We start from the raw sequence: 13,209 nt of genomic DNA on the forward strand, positions 1-13,209 counted from the left end.
CTCTCCCTTCTTCTCTCTCTAAAATCAATAAAACATTTTAAGAAAACAAAACTCTATTGCTAAGAAGTACTAGCCATCATCTGAGCCTTCCAAGAGTTGTATTTTTTTCCACTGGTAGAAAGAAAAGCTGCCAATAAATTGCCTCAACTTTGATGAAAACACACCTGTGAAGTGCAGTAAAGTGAGGTATGCTTGTATTTATCTAAGCAAGACCATTTTAAACTGGAAGAGACTAAGTTATTGTTAATAATCAGGTTTATATTTTTCTTAATAATAGGGGGCACAAGAAAAAATGTCAATTATAAAAAAATAAAGAATCTATATTTTTTTGTGTGCCTATGAGTTGTGGAGTAGTTTCCAACCCTATCACAAATATAATCTCCATGAAGACAGGGCCTTTACCTATTTTTGATCATTGCTGTACTTGTAGCTCACAGCTCTATGCTGGGCACAGAGATGCTGAATAAATATTTGTTGCATGAATGTATGCTCTGTATTTTCATACTAGTGGCCCTTTCCCTTCCCAGATCCAAAACATTTAATTTCAATTAGTTTATTGTAGCTTCACCCAAAACTGGGCAAGAGTACTGTTATTTTCTCTTGGACAATTAAGTGCTTTAGTAGAGAGCCAGGGTGTGAGGGGTTGCTCTCTGTGCCTCATGCAAGTCCTGCTGGACTCATAGAGAATGGTGAGGCTGTCAGAACACTGGTTGGTAACCAAAGGGCTGCAAGTATCCCTTCAATTTAATGCCCTCTTAACTTGTATAATGGCTGGGTTGTCCCTCACTGCCACTTGACTCTTTGCTGTCTCCAAGGCTCATTATGATCAGGAATGTACAGCCCCCCTCTCACCCCTTGAGTCCACACAATCATGGAATAGAGCTAGATCCTAGGCACAGCAATGTCCCTTTCTAGTTGGACGACCTTGGGTGAGTCATGTTCCCTCTCTGAGCCTCAGATTCTTCATCTGGATGGCACAGCGACCTTGAGAATGGCTCCAGTCTTTTCTCTCTGCATAGCCTTTCCTCACGGTACAAAAACTGTGACTCTTCAACACTGCAGGCCACTTACCTCTTTACCCACAGGGGTTCCCTTAATGATATGGATCTGGAATCAGCCAGACCTGGGTCCAAATCCTGGATTCAAATTCATTACCTCTTCCTGGTTGTATGGCTTTATAGCAACTATGCAACTATGAGCTGCACTTTTTTTCTGATAAAAAAATACATATACACACACATATCCCGATGCCAGACACTGTTCTAAGACTGTTAAGATTGAGTCCTGGATCTGCTGCTTGTTAACTGTATGACATTGGGCAAGTCACTTAGTCTCTCTAATGTTCAGTTTCTTCATTCTGTTAAATGGGAGTAATAATTGCATTTTCTTCCAAGGTTTCTGTAAGGTCTAAGTGAAATAATATATGTGAAACACTTGAAACTGTGCCAGGAACATAGCAAGTGCTGATAAATGTTGGCTGTTATTACGGTTACTCATCTCATTGAAACTTTACAACCCACTCTGGGAAGAAGTCTGACTTTCCCCACTTCTAAACTGAGGATACTAACACCCACAGCATATGGTAGTTATGATTATAATAAGTAATATAAGCAGAATAACAATAGCTAATATTTATTGAGTACTACAGTGAACCAGATATTATGCTGTATGAGTCAGAAATACTCTTGACAGCAAGAAGCAAAAATCAAAAGGAACAGTGGCACAAATATATGGGGCTTTATCTCACATAAGAAGCCTGGAGGAATCCAGGTTCTTTCTGTCTTTCTGCTGTACCATTCTTATCAAGTCAATACAGTATTTCAAGATGGCTGCTGTGCCTCTGTGCATCACATTTCTGTTCCAGGCAGAACACAGGGGTAAGTGCAAAAGGCTGATGAATGCCAGTTGAGCCTGTCTCTTAAAAAACAAACAAAACATTTTTGGCCCAGCCAGCGTGGCTCAGTGGTTGAGTGCCATCTATGAATTAGGAGGTTGATTCTGGTCAGGGCACATGCCCGGGTTGCCTGCTGGATCCAGTCGGGGATGTGCAGGAGGCAGCCAATCAATGATTCTCTCTCATCATTGATGTTTCTATCTCTCCCCCTCCCTCCTCTCTGAAATCAATAAAGATATATTTTTTAAAAACCTCTTTTGGTTAAGTAACTAAGCAACTCCCACTTGCATATCATGGCCAGAACTCTGTCACCTGCTAGGGAGCCTAGGAAATCAAGCAAGCCTTCATGGCAAGGGAGGCGGTGTTCGGGGAAAGCCTCTTCCAGGAGGTGATATTTAGGCAGAGGCCTGAGGCATAAGGAACCAGAAGTTAGAAGAGATGGGGGAAGAACGGTCCTGGCTTTGGTCTCAGTGTCACCTTCTCTTATATCTGGTTTCTTTTCCTTTTGAAGCGAGACACTGAGTTCAACAAAAAAAAAACAAGTTGGAGCTATAACTGCTGTTCTCGCAGAGCCGAGGTTCAATTCAAGCTCTGCCAGACTCTCGGGAATCCAAGCTCTTAGGTTCTGGAGACAGCGATGTGAAAAATACAACCACGATTATCACATATTGGACGATGCATGGAGAATCTGGACAATTCCCAGCCTTCAGGGAGGTCTGTAGCTAAGGACTGAAGGGCAATGGTCCCTGTGTGCTCTTGGAAGACCCCTCTGTCTTGAGTCCTGGAGGCTGGAAGTGGAGGTGAGGGTTTCCGACAGGAGAAATATTCAGAAGGGAGGACCACCACCCAGGTCAAGTTATAAAACAGTTCCTGCACCCCAGAAGGATAAAGGTAAACTTAATTTGACCTCTTTTTAAAAAATATAATTTTATTAATTTCAAAGAGGAAGAGAGAGGGAGAGAGAGAAACATCAAAGATGAGAGAGAATCATTGATTGGCTGCCTCTTGCACGCCCCCTACTGGGGACCCAGCCCACAACCCCGGGCTTGTATCCTTGACCAGAATCCCCAGGCCCACGCTCTATCCACTGAGCCAAACCGGCCGGGGCAGACCTCTTTTTTAGGTGGGGGAGGCACCTCCTCCCAGACCCATCCTCAAGGCGGCTTCTCCGCCCAGTCCCAGCCTAGGCAGTGAGGAGCGATCCTCTCCCAGACGAAGCACTAGGTTCCTTGAAAGTGAAAAAACTCGGTGCTCCTGCCCACTAGGTCTCTCGAGCCTCCCTAGGGCACCGCCCCCGCGGGTTTGTTTGGGCCCCTCCCGGCCCCGCCCTCCCAGCACCGCCCCTGCGATCCTCCTTTGGGTTACGCCCCCCTCCCGCTCTCCTCCAGTCTCGCCTCAATCTTTCCTCCCGGGCTTCCTTTGAGCCCAGCCTCGCCCGAGCTTCCCTCCACCCTTGACTCCTCCTCTGGGCACCGCCTCCCCTTAGCCCCGCCCACAGCCCCCCCTTTCAAACACCGGCCGGGCTCCCGCTCTGCGAGAGCCTCCGCGGTCTCCCACACTCGCCTTGTGCTCCCCTCTTTCCCGGCGCCGTCGCCCTCTCAGTCCCAGCCCACCTTCGGCGGGTGTGAACGAGCCGCCCTTCCCGCCCCGGCCCCGCCCCCCCAGGTTCCCGCCCCGGCCCCGCCCCCCTCCTCTCCTCGCCGCGGCTCCGGACCTTTCCAAAGCCTCGCTGAGGCGGCGGAGAGCCCCGCGCCCGGGGAGCCGGGCTGTGCCAGCGCGAGGCTGCGGACTCCCCGAATGTGTGTCGCCTCGTCCTTCCCTGGAGGCCGGCAGTGGAGGGGGAGAGGGAGAGCCCGGGGCCAGGGCCCGAGCGGCCGGCGGGCGGACTAGAGGGAAGCCGCTCGGGGCTCCCCTACCCCCGCGCGCCTCGGTGGTACCGGCCGAGGGAAGGGCTCGGGGCTGCGGGGCCCGCGCCGCTGTCAGTGCGGCTGGGCGCGCGCGAGGGGTGCGGGAGCGGGACGGGCAGAGCGGAGAGCGGAGGGGGCGGCGGCGGCGGGAGTGACTCCCGCGCGTGTGCTCAGCTCTCACGCCGCGGCCGGGCCCGCCCTCTCCCTCCCTTCCGCCCCCAAGTGCGGCGGCACCGCCTTCCGCGCCGCGCGGCTGCCTCTAGACCTCGGCACGGGTGAGTGGGAGCCGAGGGCGTCTCCTCAGGGGTGACGAGGGGGGTGTCCCTTGTTCCTTTTTGGTCGCCCACTTCTTCGCGCGGGCCGCTGCCTATTTTTAGAAACTCTTTTTTTTGTTGCCATCCTGGGAGTCCCGCGAGCCGGAGTAACTCCTGGCCCCTCCCTCAGCTCCTACCCTCCCGGGCCCGCCGCCCGGCCCATCCGCGCCCGCTCCTGGCCGGGGCGCCCCGCGTTCCTTGGCCGCTGCCTGCCCGCGGGCCCGGCCTGGGTCCGGAGTCCGGGGTCCGGAGTTGGCGGGGTGGGCCCGCGCCCGCTAGGAAGTTGGGAGTCTTTTGTGCTCGCGCCCCGCCCCGCAAGGGGAGGCGGGGGCATTAGAGGCCGGCGGGGGAGGCCTCGGGCCGGGTCTGCGGGCTCCCGGCGGCGCGCCAAACTGGACCTGCCTCGCTCCGCACGGGCCCGAGCGCCGCCTCAGCCACCCCTTACGCGGGTCCCGGGCCCGTGACACACCTTGGGCTTGGAGAGGTTCAACCACGGGCCCTCGAGCTGAGGCTGTGTTCCGCACGTGACGCCGCCCCCTTCTCGGCCGAGCCTCAGTTTGCCCCTCGGTGAAATGGGGTAGATATAGAAAGTCGCCTCGAAGGGTGTTTGTAGATTCCGGGAGGGAAAGTAATATGTGAGAGAAGTGTTTAATACCAACAGGTACAATGTAATGGACTTGACTCAGGAACTTCACAAGTCTTATTCCATTGAATGCTCACGGCGGCCTTCCTGGGTTATCCCCGATACACCAGGAGAAATCAAGGCGCAGAGCGGTTCAAGAATTGGCTTCAAATCACAGTTAGCGGCCACAGAAGTGTAAAGCCGTGGTGCTAGTACCTGCTGTGTATGAGGGTGAGCCTCTGTCATCTGTCAGAGGGCACTTGACGGAACCCTGGGGTGACGCCGTTAAACACGTAGCTCCTTTCTCCCCGATTCCCGGGCCAGTGTCCCTGTACTATGGATGAAATCCCATTCTGGGGCTCCTGGAGGTCCAAGGGAAAGGACGTTACTATGGATTTTCCCCCTAGTATTGCCCATTGGAAGTTGATGGATGTAGGAGACTGCAGATCTCAAGCACACTGAGGTTCCCTGGGGTTTTGGCTCAAGGAAAGCTTGTCATTATAAACAGTGAGGTCCATCCTCTCTTTCGTTTATGGCATGTTCTTTCCTCCAAACCTTGAATGTTCTCTATAGTGTTCAGATGTATAATTCCTAGTTGGGGGAGGAGGAGCAGGAAGTGGCTTAAGTCAACTGCTTCAGCTCCCTGCCTTCAAATAGGGTTTTGTTTCTTCTATTTTCAGATAAGACCCAGAGGGGTAAAAGCGAACTAAAATTAACTTTGGCAAGTATTTTAATTTTTCAGTGTGTTTGATGGTGGTGTTGGGAGTGTCTAAAAATCAGGCAGGGCAGTTTCTAGGCCAGGTCTTGAGGGGGTCTCCTTTTTTTTTTTTAAATATATATTTTATTGATTTTTTACAGAGAAGGGAGAGGGACAGAGAGCTAGAAACATCGATGAGAGAGAAACATCGACCAGCTGCCTCCTGCACACCCCCCACTGGGGATGTGCCTGCAACTAATGTACATGCCCTTGACAGGAATCAAACCTGGGACCCTTCAGTCCGCAGACCGACGCTCTATCCACTGAGCCAAACCGGTTTCGGCTTGAGGGGTCTCTTGATGTTTGCATTAGTTCTTTGGAGTCTGGAGGTCTGCTATGCTCACCCCTTTCCAATATTCTGGATTTAGGAGTTGTGGTGTGTAGGACCTGGAAGGGGTCTTACAGGTCATCTGGTACAGCTTTTCAGCCTGCCCACCCCACCCACCTTCCCATTTAACTGAACCTTGGAAAGGAGAAGTAAGTCTAAATTCATAGACAGGCCCTGCCGGGAGGCTTAGTTGTTGAGCGTGTCAACCTATGAACCAGGAGGTCACTATTTGAATCCTGGTCAGGGCACATGCACTTAAAAAATAAACAAATAAATAAATTCACAGACTGCCTTAGTGACAGAATCAGAAGTAAAATTCCAAGTCTTCTTCTTCTCAGTCCAGTAGTATTTTTATTTCTGCCATACCTTGCTACCGTTTTTATTTTTAAAAAATATATTTCTACTGATTTCAGAGAGGAAGGGAGAGGGGAAGAGAGATAGAAACATCAATGATGAGAATGAATCATTGATCAGCTGCCTCCTGCACAACCCACACTGGGGATTGGTCCTGCAACCTGGGCATGTGCCCTGACCTGGAAGTGAACCGTGACCTCCTGGTTCATAGGTTTACACTCAACCACTGAGCCACCTGGCTGGGCCCTTGCTACCTTTTGAAAGGGCATTAAATTACTTATGCAGGTCTTAAGACCAGGAATCCTGAGTATATTGAAATCACAAGGAAGTTTAATCTCAGACACTCTCCATGCTCAAGTTTAGCATTAGAAGGAGACCAGGTTTTGTGCACAGATATGCTAGTTCCCATAAGTCACCAATTTTATTGTCTAGTACTTTATAATACTCTTCTGTTACCATTATCTGATTTCATTTCTAATCCAGTCCTGTGAGGGAGTTAGCGTTTTTACAGCTAAGAGCACTGCCTTACTTAGATCACTGAATAAATGGCGAGGACAGGACAGAAACCTCTCCTGGGCAGAGGATTTGATGTAAAATCATCTAAGCTTTTCATTTTGGCTTTCTGAGCCTCAATTTCCTTATCTGTGAACTCTCACAGGGTTGTGTAGGGACTATGAAAAATGTCTGTGAAAGCGCATTGTAGTAGTTGTGAGTAGTAGAAATAGTAGCTAATATTTATTAAACACTTACCATTTGCCAGTCACTGGACTAAGGACTTTCTGTGGAACATTTCGTTTAATTCTTAGAGGAACTGTGTGACTTAGATATTATTATTATCCCTGTTTTACAGAAGAAAAAAACAGGCTTAGAGAGGTTACATGACTTTCTCAGAGACAATCTACACTAATAAAAGAGAAATATGCAAATTGACCATACCTCTGTGATGCCCACCAGCCAAACAGGAGTGAGTTTGCAAATCAACCAAAAAAGATGGTAGGTTAATTTGCACATGCAGGCATGGGGCAGGACGCCTGCTATGACGGGGAGGGTAGGGGGCGGAGCAGCGCTCTGGCTGGAGTGAAGATTGAAGGCTCCAGCCTGAGCGAAGGCCTGGGTCCCAGGTGCCGGAGGAAAACCAGTGCCAGCAGCCAGGGGAAGGAAGGCCTATTCTTGGACGAATCTTCGTGCAACGGGCCTCTAGTATAACTTTAAAGCTGGTATGCTTTATTTTGTGAAAATACACATAAGATAGAATTTACCATTTTAACCATTTTTAAATGTATAGTTCTGTGCATTAAGTACATTTACATTGTAGTGCAACCATCACCACCATCCATTTAGAATTTTTTGGTCTTCCTCAATTGAAACTGTACCTATTAAATACTAACTCCCTATTCCTCCCTTCCCCCAGCTCCTGGCAACGACCAGTCTGTTTTCTGTGTTTATGAATTTGACTGCTCTAGGTACCTCATATAAGTAGAATAATACAATATTTGTCCTTTTGTGATTGGCAAAGCTGGTACTTTTAGTGCTTCCCTTAACCTCAGGGTGCTCTGTAAATACAAAATGATTACTAGTCTGAATTTACAGTAGAATGTGGCATGCAGCCCCAGAGCAGGAACCCAGGCCTAGTTGTACGTCTGGTTAACTTCCTTTTCCCCGAATTCTGTGAATTTCCCTCTTACTGAAGCGTTTTTCGAGATTTCTACTCACCCCTTCTGTATCTTCCAAAGAGACCTCCTACTTTGAAATGGAAGCAAGAGGACCCTTGCCTTGTTTGCATCTGCCTTTCTGACTATAAGGTTTGGGCACATGGGGCTTCAGTGATCATGAATAGCAGTGCTATGACAGCAGTTCAGATCAGAACTACTCAGGACAAGTAAATGGATTACCTTGATGAAATGCTCCCTCTTTGCACTCTCCTCTTTCCATAAAGGCACACAAGAGGGATTAGCTTTGGGGGGTTTCTAGATGGTGTTTATGGATCCTCATTGTTTACAGGTGGTTAAGATGGAGTTAAATGCCATATTTAGCCTCTCACAATTCTCTGTTTCTGTTCCTTTACTTGGGTTGGGATGTGGTGTTTATGTTTGAGATGAGTAGTTGGAATTTTGTCCTGATACCAGCAGGGAAGGGGTGTGTTCCAGAGATGGGTAATAGGGCAATAAACAGATCTGAGCATGTTGCTCTTTCCTTAAAAAAATGTGATGGCCCAACATTTCCTCCATATTGCAGCCCAAACCCCTAAGTGTGATAATGAAGTCGGAGTGTTCTGACTTGTTTATTGGATAGCATCTTGTATTTCAGGGGCTTTAAAGTCATGTAGGCCAGCTAGCCACCTGGGCAACGTTTGGATTGGCTCCCTGTTGAGATTCTCTTTCATTGGGCACCTCATTCTTGGAAAGATTTTCATTTACTGAACTATTGTTAAGCATGCTAAGCTTAGAGATTTGGGTGTACTCAGCCTGGTGGGGAAGACATACAGGCAAACAGGCAGTGTGAAAAGTATTGTGACAGGGACAAGCACCATGAAAGCTTGGAGGAGTGACAACTAACAGCCTCGGAGGGTCAGGGAAGGCTTTCTCAGAGAAGCTGGCTAAGCCTACACCTCAGGAAAAGAGCTTGGGGAGTCAAGGAGGAGACATAAGACTGTTCTAGGCAGAAGGAATAGCAAGTCTAGAGATGGTAGAGGCAATAGATGAGACTTTTGGCCCCTTTATCTACCAGGTACTATTCTAAGCATTTAACACGTGTTAACTCATTTCTTCTCATACCTTGAGAGGTACAGTATCTACTATGTAGGTGAAGAAATAGACCCTGGGGTTAAATAAGTTTCTCAAGATTCCTGGGTGGAGCATAAGGCATGGAATGGGTGGATGTGACAAGAGATGAGACTAGCAAGGTAGGCAGAGCAGAGGCCAAGTTATGAAAGGGCCTTGTAGCCTGGGTTGAGGAGTTTGGACTTCATTTCAAGGTGAGGGGGGCCATGGTCCTCAGTGCATTTAGAAAGATAACTTTGGCTACCTATTTGGGGAGTGGATTTGAGGGATAGAGCACCATAGTCAAAGAGACCAGTTAGGCTGTTGCAGTAAGAGGTGATGGTGTTTCAAATGAAGATAATGGATGTGTATGTGGCGCGGGGGCGGGGGGGGGGGGTGGCGGGAGAGAGGGTTGTAGGAAGAAAATGGAATTGAGCAATGAGAATCAAAGATTGTTGGTGTGGATGGTAAGGAAGAGATCAAGGATGACTTCTAGGTTTTTACTTGGTGACATCATCTATATGGGAATGCTATTTATTGAGGTGAGGACACAGGAGAAGGGGGAGGTTTCTCATGCAGGGGTAAGAGAGGGGGGAGGTTTCTCATGCAGGGTCTTCTTACTGCTGATCCTAGTTCTTTGTGGGGATGGCCAGGAGAGCAGAAGTGAGGCAGCAAATCTGGTAACTACTGGATAACTATCCCTGGATAAACTGGATGTAAACACTAGTTTTGGAAGAATGGAAATATTGGATCCTAGACATCCAGGCCCTGCACAGCTCTGAAGACTGCTATGGTTAAGCCAAGGAAACCTTACGTTTTCTCGACAGTTTCCTTTGGCACTGTTCTCCATGTACTAGTGTGTACCTCTCTAAGTCAACTCTGTTTACTGTCTGCTAGGCACTGGGGAAACAAAGACCAGTAAAACATAGCTTTACTGGTGTTTTGAGGATCTCACATTCAGAAGGGCAGCAGGGTTCAGTAGCTTAGATACAGTGGTGGTGGGAGAGAGTGGGGTGGGCAGGGCAGGATGGGACAGGATGGGGAAGGACTAAGGGATTTCATTAGGGACAGGAGTCAGGAAGTCCTGCTCTATGCTCCAGTCTTTTCGTCAGGTGGCAAAGATCCAGGCTTATTCATATGAATAATGATAGAAAAGAATTAAGATGACTTCAAGGGTCCCCTCTAGCAATAACATTTTATGATTCTAGATGATGATTTATACAAAATATCTGTTGGGGAGGAATTTTTTTCTCCTTCTCTCTCACTCCCCTCCCCTTCTCTTTGCTCTTTCCTTCCTTTTTCCTCTTTTTTTCTTAGGCTATGGTGGGGGGGGGGGGAAGAGGCGGGTAAAGGTGGAGATAGAAGGGTTTTCAAATGAGTGTCTATAAAAGCCTAGTTTTATTCAACTTTAGATTCATGTATAAAATGTACGACTGGAAGGGAGATGATGACAGCAGTAATGTTAGGATGCTGTCCTGCAACTGCCCACTGTCTACTGTAAGGAAAGTTTCAGATCTGTGATGTGGTATAGCTCATAGACTCTTAGGACTAGAGAAAGGGGCAGTGAGATAAATGGTGAGCTTAGCCATGAGCCTATGGATCATTTGATCTGGTCCCTGCTACTAACTCAGTGTGTGGGCTTGGCAAAGCCCCCTCTCTTCTTTGGCCTGTTTCCTCATAAAACAATCTGGGAGGTCCTGAAATTCTGTATCTGCCCAAAAGGCGGAGGCTGGGGATGGAAAAGGATTGGCGGTTTCTCTCTAGTCACGTTCCCCTCCTCACTCAAGTGAAGAATAGAGTCAGGCATCTGCCAAGTGTCATTGTTATCTTTTCTGACTGGTTTTGATAGCCCTTCCTTTTCCTCCTGAGTTTTAGTATCTTTCTGTCACTTCATAATGGCCTTCTTGTGAATAAATGTGCTGTATCTCCTGAAAGGAGGGTAAGCAGGATGGGATATTCTCCCTAGTCTGCATCCCCAGAGAGCCATCTAGGCTGCCCACTGCACCCTGTTCTCTATGCTGGGACAGGGGTAGAGAGTTTGTGGTTGACTACTCAGATTTTCTGAGGCTCAGACACATGTATGTGGAGTGCTTCACTGACCAAGGTGCAAATCTGGCCATCCTCCCAATATGCCAGTGCAGTTCCACTGGGGGAAGTAGCATTCAGTGGGCTTTTGATGCTTGCCAAACTCACATTAATTGTAATTACCTAATACTCTCTAGGATCTCAGTCTTCCTGTCTGTAAAACAAGGAGGTTGGACTAGATAATTTTGAATGACATTTTTACCTCTTAACAGTCTAAATTTTTGGTTTTATGGAAGTGGCTTAAGAATTCATCACTGGAAGGAGAAAGGGCTTTGCTAGAGCATTGAGAATACCCAGAGGGTTAAATTCTGGGTTCACAGATACCTTTTACTATATCAGCTGATGGATATTGCTTTTTAGAATGAACAGATTGCTGAAAAATTGCTTGTGAGATGAATTTATCAAATTGTCTGCTGAGTTCCATTATAAACTTGGAGCTGTTGTCCCATGGGACGAACTTGGAGTCCAAGACTAAAAAAACACACAAACATTTAAATATGTAGCAAACTGTTTAAAATCAGATAATAAAGAGAAAGTAAAAAAACACTAATAGAGATTCACAAACAGTACCAGGACTGGAAAAACACTAGACCAGAAATTTGCATTTCCTTGGAGTTTTAGCTTTATGAGGTAGATATCTCTAAATGAGCTTACCTGGCCCTTGAAATGCCATCTGTAGAGACTGAATACTAGTTCTGTTTGTCAAGGTAAGAATCATTGCTTTATTTAAGTATCCTCTTTTAAAGGCCAGGTTTAGAAACTTAATGTTATTGGCTAGGTTTCCTTCATACTAGAGGCATTTATCTGGTATTTGTCTCCTGTTTATTTGTTTTATTAATAAGAATTTTACTAAGCCTAGTTAAAGGTACTGTTTGCATGATGTTTGTTAATTTGTTTAGTTTGCTTTGTAATTCTTTGTGTTAGTGAGAAAGCAAGCTCAGCAGTAGATTTAAAAGTATAATTTTCATAACTCATTGTTTCTCTAGGTCTGCGTTTTTTTTCTGGAAGGTATGATCATGTTGCACTGAGAAATCAAATGTTGTTCCCTGCTTTCATAGACCATTTTAAAGCTTTGGGACTTTGTTCTTGCAGATAGCTATAAGCTGGCACTGAGGAACGGTACAATCAGTACAATAATGATAGCTGTGCCTTAATCAGTTGAACACAAGAATATCTTTTTTTCAGACCTTAAAGACTCACCCTAAATTGATTTTCACATCAATTACTAAAATTAGGGTTTTAGGTAGAGTTATCATGCTAAGTAGGTTGCCTAGCTGTTATAACATGATTATGCTTAGAAGTCCAACTGCTTTTCATTCCTAAGCTTAACCATTTATCCCAGGAATTTGGAGTACCTACTATGTGTTCTCCTTAGGGAGAACATAAAAACTAAGCAAGATATGATTGCTTCCCACAAATTATTTTTAGTCTTGAGAGATAGACAGATAAGTCCAAGAGATCCAAGCTGCTTCTTAACCCTGCTGCCCTGGCTCAGATATTTGGGTTGAAGGTTTAGGCTGGAAATAGCAAAATTGATGGATATATGACTATGCAAGGAGACCTGTTTGAATTCTGACTTCATTGTTTAGATTTATTTTTGGCTTTCCCTTCCCCTCTTCCTTCTGCCTGTTTTCTAGATATTTACTAGCATCCTCTTGCTGAGGTGTCCAACATCCAGTGTGTAAAGTCAAGAATGTTAGGGTAGGGGACAACATTCAGGTTTGGATGTTCAAACATTCGCCTAGTGCTTTCACTATTCTCATATCAGTTCTCTGGCTGAATTACAGAAATATTTAATGTTATCTAGCTTTTTATTTAGGAATGAAGAAAATTAAATTTCAATGGAATCATTTTAAGTTTTATAACTTTTATTATATTTCAGTTTAAAAATAAAATAACTATTTTACTTACACGTGGAATTATATGAGGTATAGTTTCTGGCATTTGATCAATTTGTGACTTATCAATTATGATTAAATTGTGGTTCTTAAATTTTTGTTGTTGTTGTTAATCCCCCCCCCCCCCGGATATTTCCTATTTATTTGTATGAGAGAGAGAGAGAGAGAGAGAGAGAGAGAGAGAGAGAGAGAGAGAGAGAGAGATGTGAAAGAGATACATCAATTGGTTGCTTCCCGCACGCACCCTGCCAGGGCCCGGGATCAAACCTGCAACCCAGGTACATTTCCTTG

The 13,209-nt window shown here is 46.4% G+C and overlaps 1 protein-coding gene across 3 annotated transcripts in view; it reads left to right on the forward strand.

The window, feature by feature from the left end:
• Window positions 1-3,795: 3,795 nt before the first annotated feature.
• RALY (RALY heterogeneous nuclear ribonucleoprotein) overlaps window positions 3,796-13,209 on the forward strand; it is a 93,096-nt gene continuing 83,682 nt past the window's right edge. Inside the window, exon 1 of one of the 3 annotated variants that reach the window (XM_028157923.2) lies at window positions 3,796-4,076. The gene's annotated coding sequence lies outside the window, so the exon portion shown is untranslated. The remainder of the gene's footprint in view (window positions 4,077-13,209) is intronic. The other 2 variants (XM_054723957.1, XM_008149720.3) reach the window with 2 other exon arrangements.

This window comes from Eptesicus fuscus, chromosome 12 (assembly GCF_027574615.1).
Source record: "Eptesicus fuscus isolate TK198812 chromosome 12, DD_ASM_mEF_20220401, whole genome shotgun sequence".
Taxonomy (NCBI): domain Eukaryota; kingdom Metazoa; phylum Chordata; class Mammalia; order Chiroptera; family Vespertilionidae; genus Eptesicus; species Eptesicus fuscus.